This window comes from Puma concolor, chromosome C1, assembly GCF_028749965.1.
Source record: "Puma concolor isolate L17-30 chromosome C1, mPumCon1.1.hap2, whole genome shotgun sequence".
NCBI lineage: Eukaryota > Metazoa > Chordata > Mammalia > Carnivora > Felidae > Puma > Puma concolor.
Genome location: NC_141674.1, coordinates 60,775,384 through 60,790,283, shown reverse-complemented (window position 1 = coordinate 60,790,283; position 14,900 = coordinate 60,775,384).

The following is a 14,900-nucleotide window of genomic DNA, read 5'->3' as shown; positions in this document are numbered from 1 at the left end:
ATGACAGGCCCTCAGGATTCATAGAGCAGCCAGTCAAATGCAAATGATTACCCTAAACATGAAGACAGGACTGATCACAAGTGTCTAGCACTTCCAGTTCAGGTAGAAAAAGACAATTAGATATGTCTTTGACCAGAGCACTAAGCACTGGCAAAGGGCAACTTGGTAAGAGAGAAAAATTAAAGAAATAAATTATGTAAGCTATTGAAGTGGACTGCAGGATCAGGAAGTGCCCATCCCGGTGCCAGAATGAGCGAGGGAGATGACACTAAAGGGACCCAGTGAGGACCTTCTCTCTTACCTAGTGGGTAAATAAATGTCTTAAAAGAGCCCCTGACAAATCCATTTGCTTCTTTTCTGACTCAGTACCACAGTTATTACTCCCTCTGAATTGATAAGACAGAATCTATTAGAGTTCCAGGTATTTCAGTAAAAGAAAGAAAAAAGAATAATTAAGTTGTTATTCGATAAATGAAGGGAAAGATTTCAAATGACATCACATTGCAGAATGTCTTCCAAAGGAGGTATGAGAGCTATTTATTTTTCATTGTAAGCTCATGTGCACACACACACACACACACACACACACACACACACACACACAGTGAGGAGGCCTGCTATAGTAGATGCCTAAGAGTAACAAGTGCATCAGATATTCAAATTTAATTGAAGTAAATTAAGCTGGACTGAAATTTTGGATCTCTTACAGTTCAATCCTGATAGAATTGACATTATCTTCTCAAATAAAACTGTCTAAAACAGACATCCATTTATTTTCTGTAATATAGAATATGATACTATATATTTCCATTTCTAAATCATCACTTACAACATATCTACTTATGTCTGGCATAATAAGGGTTAATTAAACAAGGATACAATATTTTATAGGCTTCTTATATAATATGTAAAGGATACATAACTTGAAATACAGTGTATGTTGTGTGATGGCCTGAGTCTCTATGACTTATCCCACGCTATTGTAAATCTTAGAAGATAAAAGGATGAGACAGGGTCTGGACAAGATAACATCAAGAATGACTTCTTCTAATCCATGTGTTATATGGTGATAGCAGTGAGTGGAATTGGGGGATGACTAGAGAACATATTGTAATATCCTAGAAAAATGAGGTTCCCTTTCTGTATTTGTAAGTCCAGATCAATGCCTGATTCTCACTGCTGGTTAATGTCAAGTGGTCAATGAAACTTTCTAAGTCTCTGAGAGATTATTCTCTTCTAGTAAACTACCTTAGAAATTTAATGGACCAGGGAAAATAGAATGATGGATCTTGACACTGGTAACAGATATCTTTACACAAATGTGAAATTTCAGAGATGAAATCAGGGACTGTTAAACCATCGAGTGAGCCTCTTCCTGTGCCATACAGCATCTTTTTCCTGTTACTTACCTTTTTCAACAGGCACGTAAATGCCTCAAAATATCTTGGCAACCATGGTTTAGGTTTTCCAGGTGTAAGACCCAGCCCGGGCTCCAGTGACATTGCTAAACTGAATGCATTTTAGCAAACACCGGTACATAACACAGAACTGAAACTGATTTCTTATTAACATTTCCCTTCATTCAAAAATGTATTTTGTATATTCTTATTGACAAATGAAGCCACTGCTTTTGTGAAATGCAATATAATTTGGAACATTTTAATGTTTTGTAAGCTTCAAGTACACTTTACACTAGTAGGCATCTACTCTTCTTGCTCAAGTAGAGAACATAATTTGTGAAGGTATTCTCTGCATCTTAATGGGATTTTTTGCTTCTGTATACCTTTTACCACAAAGAAAATTAAGCTTTGAGAAAAAATGATTTGTCTTACATATACGTATGTATATACATATATATACACACATCCAACATACACACAGCACACAATTTGGCAATCCATATGTTAGAAAAAGTCCAAAGCTCTGGATACAATACATTCATAAAAATATATGTTATATTACGGAATTGTATTTTTCACTGGACAATAATGGAAAAGACAATTGAAAACTAAAGAAAATTTTGTTTGTTTTAACTCAGAACCCAGAAAGAGCTACACTAGCATCTGACTTCAAGAAAAAATCAGTATAAGCATTTTCAGCCCATTGCAAACAGAAACAGCTGCATTACCAAACCCTCAGAGATAGAGCTGATAATGAAAATGTTACAGACCTTTAAGTGGAGCATCTCTGCCAGACAAGGTTATAATAGTGAACTTACATTAGGGAAGAAAGCATTCAGTATTTATGATTTGCAATTTTAACTTGTGTTTAAAGTGGTACAGGAGGATTCATGGGGGATTTAATGTTCTAGCAAATCTATTTGGTCAGTACTGTAAGATTTTATGACCTTTCATTAAGACTTGAAAGTTTAACTGTTCAGATTCTGCATTGAATGCAAATCATGCTATTTTGTGCTGCCTGTCCTCTGAACATCTCTAATGCCACAGATGAAAGAGGTAGTTAGAAAAGCCTTGTATTTTAAAGGGGCTGGCATCGGAGGCTATAAATACAATATTCATCAAAAGACTTCAGAGGACAAAGTTTTAAAAGAAAAACCCAGAGAATTGTTTATTCTTTTAACATTTATACTCCGTGGAAACCAAGAGAATTATATTTAAAAATGCCTAATATATTGTTTAAAATCAAAAATCCTTCTCCAGTGAAGAATATTTTAAATTTTAGGAAAATGGTTAAAAGTTCAACCAAACGTTTACATGAAGCTATAACTAATCCTGCAACTGTTCTCTCAAAATGCATCACAAAGTTTGTGACGTTTGTCAACAACATTCAAGTAACATTTAGGTTCAAATAAGTCTTCCTGAATAAATCAAATAATGAAGGAAATTTCACATGGGTTTTGTTACTTAATTCTCACAGTAAACCTGTGTTTTGTGTATCAATAGGTACATTTTACAGATGGGGTATTGGAGTTCAGAGATGAGGTAATTTGACCAACATCTGCTAATCTCAACTTGGACTTCCGGGGTACTACTGTTTTTTTGTTTTTTGTTTTTCTTGTTTTTTTCCTATTACATCCTGCTCTCCTGTGAAGAAAATATGCCCCAAGTTGTATTTCTAGTATTCCAGTATTTGAAAACGTTGCTTTGACATTCATTTTTTTTTTCTTTTCTAGTGAACCTGAGCATGCTTTGCAATCCAAAATTCAATCTGTATCCATTGAACAGTCAGGTTAACCAAAGAAAGGTGGGAATTTTATTCACATAACTGTCACTTTCCAGAGAGTACTGTAAGATGCCAGTGAAAAAGGCAAATGTATGCCAAACAAAACAAAATCAAACAACAAAAACCTAATCTATGGCACTAGAAGTTGGGAAAATGGTTGTACTTGTGGGAGGGGAGGGACAGGAAGTAGTTCTGGGATTGCTCTAGTGTTTCATTTCTAGTTTTTGGTATATTTTCCACAATGTGTTCCCTTTGTGAAAATGTAGTGAAACACTCCTGCGTTAGACAGACTCACACGTGTTAGCATAATTCTGGCTTTTGTAACATGGTTTTTATCTTAAAATCTAATTACTTTGGGGCTATGACTATCATGTCCTATATGGCTTTAGAATCATACAAGGACTTAGAATCCCTGTAACCACACATGGCTTCAGATAATGATCCTGATTTATGTTTTTTAGACCATATTGAATAAGAAGATACATAGAAGCTGGCTATGGATTAAAATATTGTTTCACCTATATGAGTAGTAAAGTTGAAATAGGAAAATCAGTATAAACCATATTTTGAACCATTAATTTCCTATTTCTTTCCCAGCTACCAATTAGCTTTTCATATAAAATAGAACTTGGTTCCCTCATTGAAGGGCATTAGGATTGTAGAATCTCTTGGAAAATGATAGGGTACCCACTGTCAGCCTCAAATTTTATCAAGTCTGAAAGATTACATGAAGAAAGCAATCTTCAGGGCTTAATTAAGAGGCAGATCCTGGGTTCATTTCCAACTATGTTTATCATGTGGAGGTAAAAAGATGACTATTCATTGTGGCCAATGTGGCAGGCAAAATACACTATAGCTGAAGCTTTCACATCACTCAATATGGACTATATTCTGTATCTTATTGCTAGGTAATAACATTAATATAAATTTTTACACAATAGCATTAGCTTACTATTATCCCCATTGTATTACTATATACCTAATAAGTTATGGGTAAATTATCAATGAGCATTACACAAGTAACTTAATTCTCCATTTTGGGATAATATATCAACTTATTGGACAACCCTATTATATGCAGAAAGTAGAGCACTTAGTATATTACTTTTCCCTGAAATAACTAAATACAGAATACTCCTTACACAGAAATTAGCACTTAAAAGTGATGAAGATATCCACCTATCAACAGAGGACAGGGTATACCTTTATTGGAATGTTGAACACTTGTTTCAGAGCAAAATAATGCATGATCATGAGAGCCTACTGAGAGGAAATTAAATTATTTTAGAAATAAACTCTGTATGGAATGTTTCAGATGTACACCTCTAATAAATCTTAATATAAAACCTTTTATAGGGGCACCTGGGTGGCTCAGTCAGTTAAGTGACTGACTTTGGCTCAGGTCATGATCTTACAGTTTGTGAGTTCGAGCCCCACATCGGGCTTTGTGAGGACAGCTCAGAGCCTGCAGCCTGTTTCAGATTCTGTGTCTCCCCCTCTCTCTGCCCCTCCCCCATTCACACTCTGTCTCTCTCAAAAATAAATGAATATTTAAAAAATTTAAAAAAACCTTTCATGTCTCATCTGTTCATCAAATATGTCCATCAGTGTCTTTTGTGTGCCAGGAAGACAGAAGAGAAACCAATTCTAACTGGAAGAACATATAAGCTACAGGTGAAAAAGATAGGAAAACACAAAATTACCACTTATGCTGACCCAGCTGCAGTGGAAATTTGTACAAAGAAGCAGAAAAGCCTGGCAGGGTCACCACTTAAAACTTCCTGGGAAATCAATAAAATCTTCTGAAGAGTCTATTTAAGTACAGGCAAAGGATGAAGCATGATTTCACCCTACACATGTGGGGAGACAGCGATACCAGTGGGGAGGACATTACCAGCAGAGTAGATAGCATTGATGAAGTTATATGCTTATATCCAATTCCATTGCACACACATATATATCCATTCAGTGAATATTTATTTAGTGCCTATAATGTGCCAAAACTTCTAGGTTCTGAGAACAAATTTAGAAAATATAGGCCATGTTCCTGCACTCATGCTGCTTATGTTCTAGTAATGGAGACAGAAAATAAATAAGTGAACTAATGGTTAAATATATAATATCATTTCAGATAATGATAAACGTTATAATGATAAATTAAAATAAGGCAGTGGAGTGAAGCAAATGTTGGGCAGAGGAGTTATTTAAGGGAACTCTCTGAAGTGACCTTGATGAGAAAGAAGAATCAGAATGACCACTAGGTCTTAGCTTGGAACTGAGTGAATCACTAATGTCAACACAGAACCCTTTATTAAAAAGAATCAGGCAGGGCACCTGTGTGGCTCAGTCAGTTAAGTGTCCAACTCTTGGTTTAAGCTCAGGTCATGATCTTATGGTTGATAAGTTCAAGCCCCATGTCAGGCTCTGTGCTGGTAGTGTGGAGCCTGCTTGGGGTTCTCTCTCTTCCCCCTCTCTCTGCCAACCCTGACTTGTTCTCTCTCTTTCTTTCTCTCTCAAAATAAATAAATAAGCTTTAAAAAGGTGATCAGGCATGTGTGTGTGTGTTTGTGTGCATATGTACGATGTGTGTTTATATTGGTGTGATGTGAATGAGAGAATGAAGGTGTTTGATCTTATCCATGCTAAGTTTTAGATGCCAGTTTATGAAGACAGTTCCATGTGTCAGTCTGTTTCTCAGTAACAATGTCATACTCAGGCATCTAAATTTGTAAAATGACATTAATTCCAGGGGACTACAGGAGATATCCAAAAATTTTTGTGCAAATACAATGTAGGATAGGAATGGGACTGAGCATTGAGAAACTCCAACATTGTGATATTGCAGAGTATCCATCTGGCAGTGGGGACTGAAAGTGGTTAACACGGTTGGAAAAACATTTGGAGTTTGCACTTCCCTAAAGCAAAACTGAAGAAAGTGTCTCAAGCAAAAGGTATGAAAAACAGGGAAAATGGGGCAGAGGTTAACTAATATCAGAAATTATTAATTGCTGGATTTGTCAAGATGGAATTGGCAAATTAAACCAAACTGACTTAGTGACATATGATTGGGGTGGATTGTAGAAATGTAGGAAAATGAGGAAGCTGGACCTTGACCTCATTGTCAAGAGAGTCTTGACAAGCTTTTCAAAGTGTTAATGGTGGATGAGGCAGAAACAGATTATTGTAACGGGGAGAGGGGACACTATAATCTTGAACTAGGGAGAGTAGTAAGATTTTGTGTGCCCAGAGCATATAAGAATTCTTAATCATAAGCAGTGAGAAGGGTAGAAGTAAGAGTGTTGAGGTAAAAAACAAAATAGAAACAATAGGCAAGAAAAATGAGGTACAGGATCATTGTCAGGCATGGCCAGAGGCAAAGATCAAAGTGGTAGCGAGAGTTTTCTTAATGAAAAGATTGTTGCTTACAGATTCCACTTATTTCAATGCTTAAAAGAAAACAGGTTTTCTTGTGTTTGTTTTGGTATGTTTTATTTTTCTAATATTTTCCCATTTAATTTAATAGTCAAATTTATTATAATGGAATTATTATATTATCTTTATCATCCTTATAAAACTGTGAAAGGTATATGATTATGTCCTTTTTTTTACTTATATTATTTTTGTCATATCTTTTTTATGCATCTTTCTTGTCAGCATTAATCAATTTTGTTGGATTAAAAAAACTTATGTGTTGTTATTCTAATATCATATTGTTTTTCTATTTTATTAATTTTTGATTATGTCCTTAAAAAATTCTTTATGTTTAATTTACTATGTTCTCTAAATGCTATGATTGGGTGTCTATAAGTTATTTAGACCTATAAGTTACTTATTTATTTCTGATTTCTAAACATATATGGATTATCTACATTTTTTATTTTTTAGTGATTTATACCTTCAATGTGTTGTGATCAGAGAAAGCCATTTATATGATTCCATTCTTTGCTATTTGTTGAGACTTTCATAATGGACTAGAACTGGGTTATTTTGTAAGTGATAACTATATTGATCCTACCTCCCAAATAATACAGCATTTTAGTTATATAAATCAACCCTATAAATAGGAAACAATTGTTAATTTTTATATTCAATATTTATTTAGGTTTATCTTCCATCTGAGATCATTTTTTTCTTTCCAAGAGAACCTTCATTTTAAATTTATTTTGTACTGCTTAATACCTCCAAAAAATAACCTATTTATAGATAATATAGATATAAATATATCTAAATATATACATCTATGTCATCTAGCTACCTAGCCAGCTTTTCCAATGGAAATTTAGCCTCTTATTACTGGAAGCAAGAGACTATAATTCAGAATCAAAAGGAGAATGTCACTGTTGTAGATCAAAATTATATTAACTGGTTTATGCTAAAAGCTTCCAATGTCTTCTTTATAAACCAGGGCAACTATCATCACTTGGTCATGGCTGGCTCCCATCAAGAAAGAATTTGGCCTCTGAGCCACCTGAGGGATCTAAGATCTTCATTTCTATGGTATTTTTTTTTCCTGCTTATCAACAATGTTTACAGTTTCAGGGAAATTTCAAGATCCAAACACTTTTTGCATTTTTCAGAACTGAACTAACTTTTTTCCTGTAGGGTTAGAACCCAATTGTATGTTATATCACCTTCTAAAATATTCACTATTTAAATAAGATTTTCATGGAAAGATAAAGAATAAAAGTACCTTATTACTAAAAAAGGACAATTTGTACTTTTATATAATAGGATGCATTTATACTAATTTCTTTAAAGTTCTTCAATTGATATACAACTAATTTTAACCTAAATGGGGAACTTTGACAAGCAGTATATCACTGAGGAAGTGAATGGTGTGAAAATAATAATGGTAATTTTCTATAGTGACAGTTTTAAAATTATTCACACTTTATTAAAAACTATCATGGTTCTAATATCTTGCCATGAAACTGCCCAAACAAAATGGCCTAAATATATTGTGCTTGCTTTATCAGACAATTTTTACATATTTCCCCTAGCATTGTTTCAATTTTGAGACATATGCTAGTAAATTAGGAATACCTGCTTGAAAAGCTCGTGTCACACTTGTAAGAAAATATTGCCTATAATAAAAAAGACCCTAAGTAAGATTTGGAAGAAAACACTGTCTTTATCTCATAAACTGATAATCCGGGGACTTTGTACAATGTAGATCTTTATATGTTATTAAAATATCACATACATACTGGATAGTGAAAGGAAGAAAGTCCTCTAATAGAAACCTACCAGATAAAAAAAATACAGTCCTGGAATATTCCACCTTAACTATGGCTAAGGTAGTATGCTATGAGAAATTTGAATTTTAGTATTTTTTAAATGGAGTATTTTTTCTCTCAGAAATAAGATCTTCCTTACAATGAATTTCCAAGTGACAGAGATGTTTTACAATACAAACCACTGTAAGTGACAATGCAACATACACAATGGGGAAAGGAAGACAACATAGGCCTGAGATAAGACATTTATGCCAAACTACCAGAGTATCAATATCCTGAGTCACTGTGGCAGCTTCTACTGGTACACAAAAGAGCTAAAATCTCTGAAAAGTCCACTGACTTCTGTCTGGGAACACACTTTTAAAAAAAATGACTTTAAGACTTTTTATGATTATGTAAATGTATCATTACGCTAAGATCAATACTCTTCTCACAAATGGGTCAACCTTAAGCACAGCATTTCCCAAGTGATTTCATGAAATTATGAGCTGTTAACATGAGATAATAATATGATCTATTAAAAGTTATTACTAAGAAACATAGCAAAGAATTATTTGGCCAAGAAGTATGGGAATGGTAGAATTGATAAAGACGTTCCTTTACAATAGAATTTCTAAAACTTGTGAAATGCTAATCTGTGTTTTGAATAACCAAGGAATACAGTATTTCACTTTTCCCACGTGTTTATCCTTCTTCCTCCCCTTAAATTTCAATTAATGAGATCTGTTTGGGAAAGATTAGATTGCAGGCCTACTTCTTCAGTATCTGAGGCGATGATACACGTCTGTATGGAAGGAGGATCGGATTAGGCTTCCTGGTTTTTCTCTTATATATTTATTAAAAGTAGTACTTGGGAGGTGATTAAAATATCCTGCCAGCATTGACTCAGCATTTCGTTCTCCAAAATTAGATAAATTCACCTTGAAATATTATCTCTGTTGGGGATCTTTTGGAAAAGACTTGACAAGTGAGGCAGCTCACAGGGAATTTTTCCTTTTTGATCAGGTTCAAGATTATTTTCCTTGCTTTTTTTTTTTTTTTCCTTAGCAATTGTGTATAGATTCAGAGATGTTTCTAGACACATATTTTGAGAAACTGTGGAGAGACTGGCAGATGGGAGGTAAAAGCAGAAGAGAACATGGCCCTACCATAAAAATGGTAAAAAACAAAACAAAACAAAACAAAACAAAAAACCTGGAGTTCATTCTCCAGGTTTCTCTCTCTCTTCTCTCTCTCTCTCTCCCTCACACCCACACCCACACCCCCCCCACCCCCCCACCCAAATATATGTGTTTCCTGAAAAAGTGAAGAGAACCGAGGTTTTCTGCTTAACAATAGCAGAAAACCATTTTCTATAGTTTCCATTTTCTATAACCCTTTACATTTTTCCATATATTTATTTGGCTGATATATTTCAGGAACAATGCACTATACACTGTGCTGTATGTCAAATATATAAAGAACTATTACATTTATAATTTTCTGTGAGAATCCTACGTGAAACAAATAACTAACAATTAATGAGAGCATCATTGAAAATAACGGGGTGCCCTGAGAAAGAATACTAGGATGCATCTGGTTTAGACTCAGGACATAGAAAGAGGTCTAAAGAAATGAAATTTGAGCTGACATTTGAAGGATAAGTGGAATTTTAAAGCTAAAGGAGAGTGGAAAAATAGGAGTTTTCCAGCTAGAGACACCAGCATGTATATAGGCCCAGGATGAGAAAAGGATTGACTCATTTGGAAAACAGAAATAATGGTTCATTATATAGTGTAAAGAACTTAAAAAGAAGTTACATTCTCTGTCTAGATAATGATATGCAAGCTGAGGGGTTTAGTGCACTACTATTTGCAACTTACTTTAAAATCCATCAAAGAGCACCTGGGTGGCTCAGTCAGTTGAGTGTCCAACTTGGGCTCCGGTCATTATCTCTCACTTCATGGGTTTGACCCCACATCAGGCCCTGTGCTAACAGCTTGGAGGCTGGAGCCTGCTTCAGATTCTGTGTCTCCCTCTTTCTCTGCCCCTCCCCCACTTGTGCACACTCTCTCTCTCTCTCTTTCAAAAATAAACATTAAAAACATTTTTAAAAACCCATCAAAGAAAAAGATGGATCAATAAACACACAGGGAAAGGAGGGAACAGATTTGTCACAAAGCAAAATGTTAATTGTAAAATATAGGTAGTGGAGTATAGGTATTTGTTATATAATTCTTTCAATTCTTTCTGTGTCTTTGAAAATTGTATAAGATATTGAAAAAAAAAACTTGTATTATTAACACATGAAGCCCAGGGAATTTAAGGAAAGAATACATCGAGTTAGAACTCTGACTGGATGATCTCCAAGGTGTTTTTAGCGTCTCATTATTCTATGAATAAAAATATCAAGAATTTAGTTTTATTTAAAAATATAGTTATCTCCATCAATGCAACTGAACTACTGGACATAGAGCTTTTAAGTTTGCAAGAACTATATAAATTGGCAATGCATATTCCATTTTCTCAAGAACTTATGAATTAGTCATTTCAGCTACCTATTAGTCTCAGAGCCGTCCAAGAATTGTTCAGTGATTATGTTCAATAGTTAAGGGAGAAAATCAGTAAAATTGAAGGATTTTGTTCAAGCTAGCCATTTTAGCAGAAATAACTCACCAAAAAAATATACCTACTTTTCATTGCTAAGTGTGGCTTACAAGGCAGTAAGTACAATTGTAAAGAAATAAAAATAGAGAAAAGTCTTTTTATTATCATTGAGATTTTTTTTCCTTTTCAAGTTTTTATGCAAATTCCAGTTAGTTAACATACAGTGTAATATTAGTTTCACTTGTAGGATTTTAGTGACTCATCACTTACATACAACACCCAGTGCTCATCACAAATGTCCTCTTTAATCCCCATCACCCATTTAACCTATCCTCCACCCACCTCCCCTCCAGCAACCCTCAGTTTCTTTATAGTTAAGAGTCTGGTTCCCTGTTTGCCTCTCTTTTTTTTTTTTTTTTTCACATATGTCCATCTGTTTTGATTCTTAAGTTCTACATATGAATGAAATCATATGGTATTATCTTTCTCTAACTCCTTTCACCTAGCATAATAGTCCCTATCTCCATCCACAACATTGCAAATGGCAAGGTTTCATTCTTTTTGATGGCTGAGTAATATTTCACTAAATATATACCACTTCTTTTTCATCCATTCATCAGTTGATGGACATTTGGGCTGTTTCCATAATTTGGCTATTGTTGATAATACTGCTATAAACACTGGGGTGCATGTATCCTTTTGAATCAGTATTTCTGTATCTTTTGGGTAAATGCCTAGGAGCACAATTGCTGGAACACAAGGTAGTTCTATTTTTAACTTCTTAAGGAATCTCTATAACTGTTTTCCAGAGTGGCTGCACCAATTTGCATTCCCACCAACACCAGAAGAAGGTTCCCCTTTCTCCACATCCTTGCCAGCACTGGTTGTTTCTTCTATTGTTGATTTTAGCCATTCTGACAACTGTGAGGTGATATCTCATTGTAGTTTTGATTTGTACTGGCCTGATGGTAAGTAATGTTGACCATTTTATCATGTATCTGTTGGCCAGATGTATGTCTTCTAGGAAAAATGTTTATTCATGTCTTCTGCCCATTTCTTAACTGTATTATTCACTTTTGGGGTATTGAGTTTTATTTTTCTTTAATAGATTTTTGGATAATAACCCTTATTCAGATATGTCATTTACAAATATCTTCTCCCATTTTGATTGCTTTTTAAGTTTCCTTTTTTTTAAGTTATTTATTTATTTGACTCCACACCCAGAGTGGAGCCCAACACAGGGCTTGAATTCACGACCCTGAGATAAAGACATGAGCTGAGATCAAGAGTTGGGCTCTTAATGGACAGTCACACAGGCCTTTTAATTTTGATTGCTTCCTTCACTGTGCAGAAGCTTTTTATCTTGTTGAAGTCCCAATAGTTTACTTTTGCTTTTGTTTCCCTTACCTCATGAGACTTATCAAGCAAGAAGTTGCTACAGCCATGTTGAAGAGGTTATTGCCTGTGTTCTCCTCTAGTATTTTGATGGTTCTCCATCTCACATTTAGGTTTTTCATCAATTTTGAATTTAATTTTGTGTATGGTGTAAGAAAGTGGTACAGTTTCATTCTTTTGCACGTTGCTGTCCAGTTTTCCCAACACAATTTGTTGAAGATAATCTCTTTTTTCCATTGGATATTCTTTCCTGCTTTGTTGAAGATTAGTTGACCATATAGTTGTGGGTTCATTTCTGGGTTTGCTATTCTGTTCTATTGATATGTTGTGTCTGTTTTTGTGACAATACCATACTCTCTTGATTACTGCAGCTTTGTTATATAACTTGAAGTCCAGAATATAGTTATGGCTGCAACATTTTTCTTTTTTTTTAAGTTTATTTCTTTATTTTGAAAGAGAGAGAGAAAGAGTGCTAGCAGGGGAGGGGCAGAGAGAGATGGATACAGAGAAACCAAAGCAGGCTCCATGCTGTCAGCACAGAGCCCAATGTGGGGCTCAATCACATCAACCATGAGATCATGACCTGAGCTGAAATCAAGAGTTAGATGCTTAACTGACTGAGCCACCCAGGCACCCTTGCTTTTCTTTTTCAAGTTTGCTTTGGCTATTTTGGGTCTTTTGTGGTTTTATATAAATTTGGGGATTGTTTGCTCTAGCTTTGTAAAAAAATGCTGTTGGTATTTTTATAGAGATTGCATTAAATATAGATTACTTTGGGTAGCATAGACAGTTTAACAATATTTGTTCTTCCCATCCCTGAACATAGATTTTTTTCTATTTCTTCATGTCATCTTCAATTTCTGTCATCAGTGTTTTAAAGTTGTCAGAATGCAAATCTTTTACTTCTTGGTTAGGTTAATTCTTGGGTACCTTACTGTTTTTTGTGTAATGTAAACAGCGTTGATTCCTTAATTTCTCTTTCTGCTGCTTCATTATTGGTGTATAGAAATTCAATGGATTTCTGTTAAGTTGCATTTGCTTCCTGAGACTTTACTGAATTCATATATGAGTTTCAGCAATTTTTTAGTGGAGTATGAGTTTCAGCAATTTTTTAGTGGAGTCTTTTGGGTTTTCTGTATAGAGTATCATGTCATCTCCAAATAGTGAATGCTTTACTTCTTCCTTAACCAGTTTCGGTGCCGTTTCTTTCTTTTTGTTTCCTGATTGCTGACGCCAGGACTTCCAGTACTATGTTAAATAACAGTGGTGAGGATGGACAACCTTGTCTTGTTCTTGACTATAGAGAAAAAGTTCTGTTTTTCCCAGTTGAGGATGATATTAGCTGTGGGCTTTTCATATATGGCCTTTATGATCCTGAGGTATGTTCCCTCTATCCCTACATTATCAGTTATGGGTTTTATCAATTATGGATGCTGTAGCTTGTCAAAGTCTTTTTTCTGAATCAATTAAGAGGATCATTGGTTCTTATCCTTTCTTTTATTAATGTAGTGTATTATGTTGATTGATTTGCAAATATTGAACAAACCTCATAGCCCAGGAATAAATCAAACTTGATTGTGGTGAGTGATTCTTTTAATGTACTGTTGGATTCAATTTGCTAGTATTTTCTTGAGAACTTCTGCATCAATGTTCATCACAGGTATTGTTAGTAGTTCACTTTTTTAGTGGAGTCTTTGCTTTTGGAATCAGGGTGTGTGGGCCTCATAGAATGAGTTTGGAAGTTTTTCTTCCATTTCTATTTTTTGGAATAGTTTGAGATGAATGGGTATTAACTCTCCTTTAAATGTTTGGTAGAATTCCCTTGGGAAGCCATTTGGTTGGCTCTGGAATTTTGTTTGTTGGGAGATATTTGATTACCGATTTAATTTCTTTGCTGGTTATTGGTCTATTCAAGTTTTTTATTTCTTTCTGTTTGAGTTTTGGTAGTTTATATGTTTCTAGGAATTTATTTCCTCCAGATTGTCCAATTTGTTGGCATATAATTTTTCATAATATACTCATAACTGTATTAGATGATTTTGGTTATTATTTCTCCTCTTTCATCTGTGATTTTATTTATTTAGGTCCTTTCTCTCTTCTTTTTGATAAGTCTGGCAGGGATTTATAAATGTTATTAACATTTCAAAGAACCAGCTCTGGTTTCATTGGTCTGTTCTACTGTTTTTGTTTGTTTGTTTGTTTGTTTTGGTATTCAGTGTTTTTGTTGTTGTTTGTTGTTGTTTTCATAGCATTTATTTCTGCTCTAATCTTTATTATTTCCCTTCTGCTGGCTTTAAGTTTTGTTTGTTGTTCTTTTTCTAGCTCCTTTATGTATAAGATTATGTTGTTTACTTGAGATTTCTCTTGCTTCTTGAATTAGGCCTTTATTGTTATATGCTTCCCTCTTAGGACCACTTTTGCTGCATCCCAAAGATTTTGGACCATCATGTTTTCATTTTTATTTGTTTCTGTGCATTTTTAAAATTTCTTCTCTAATTT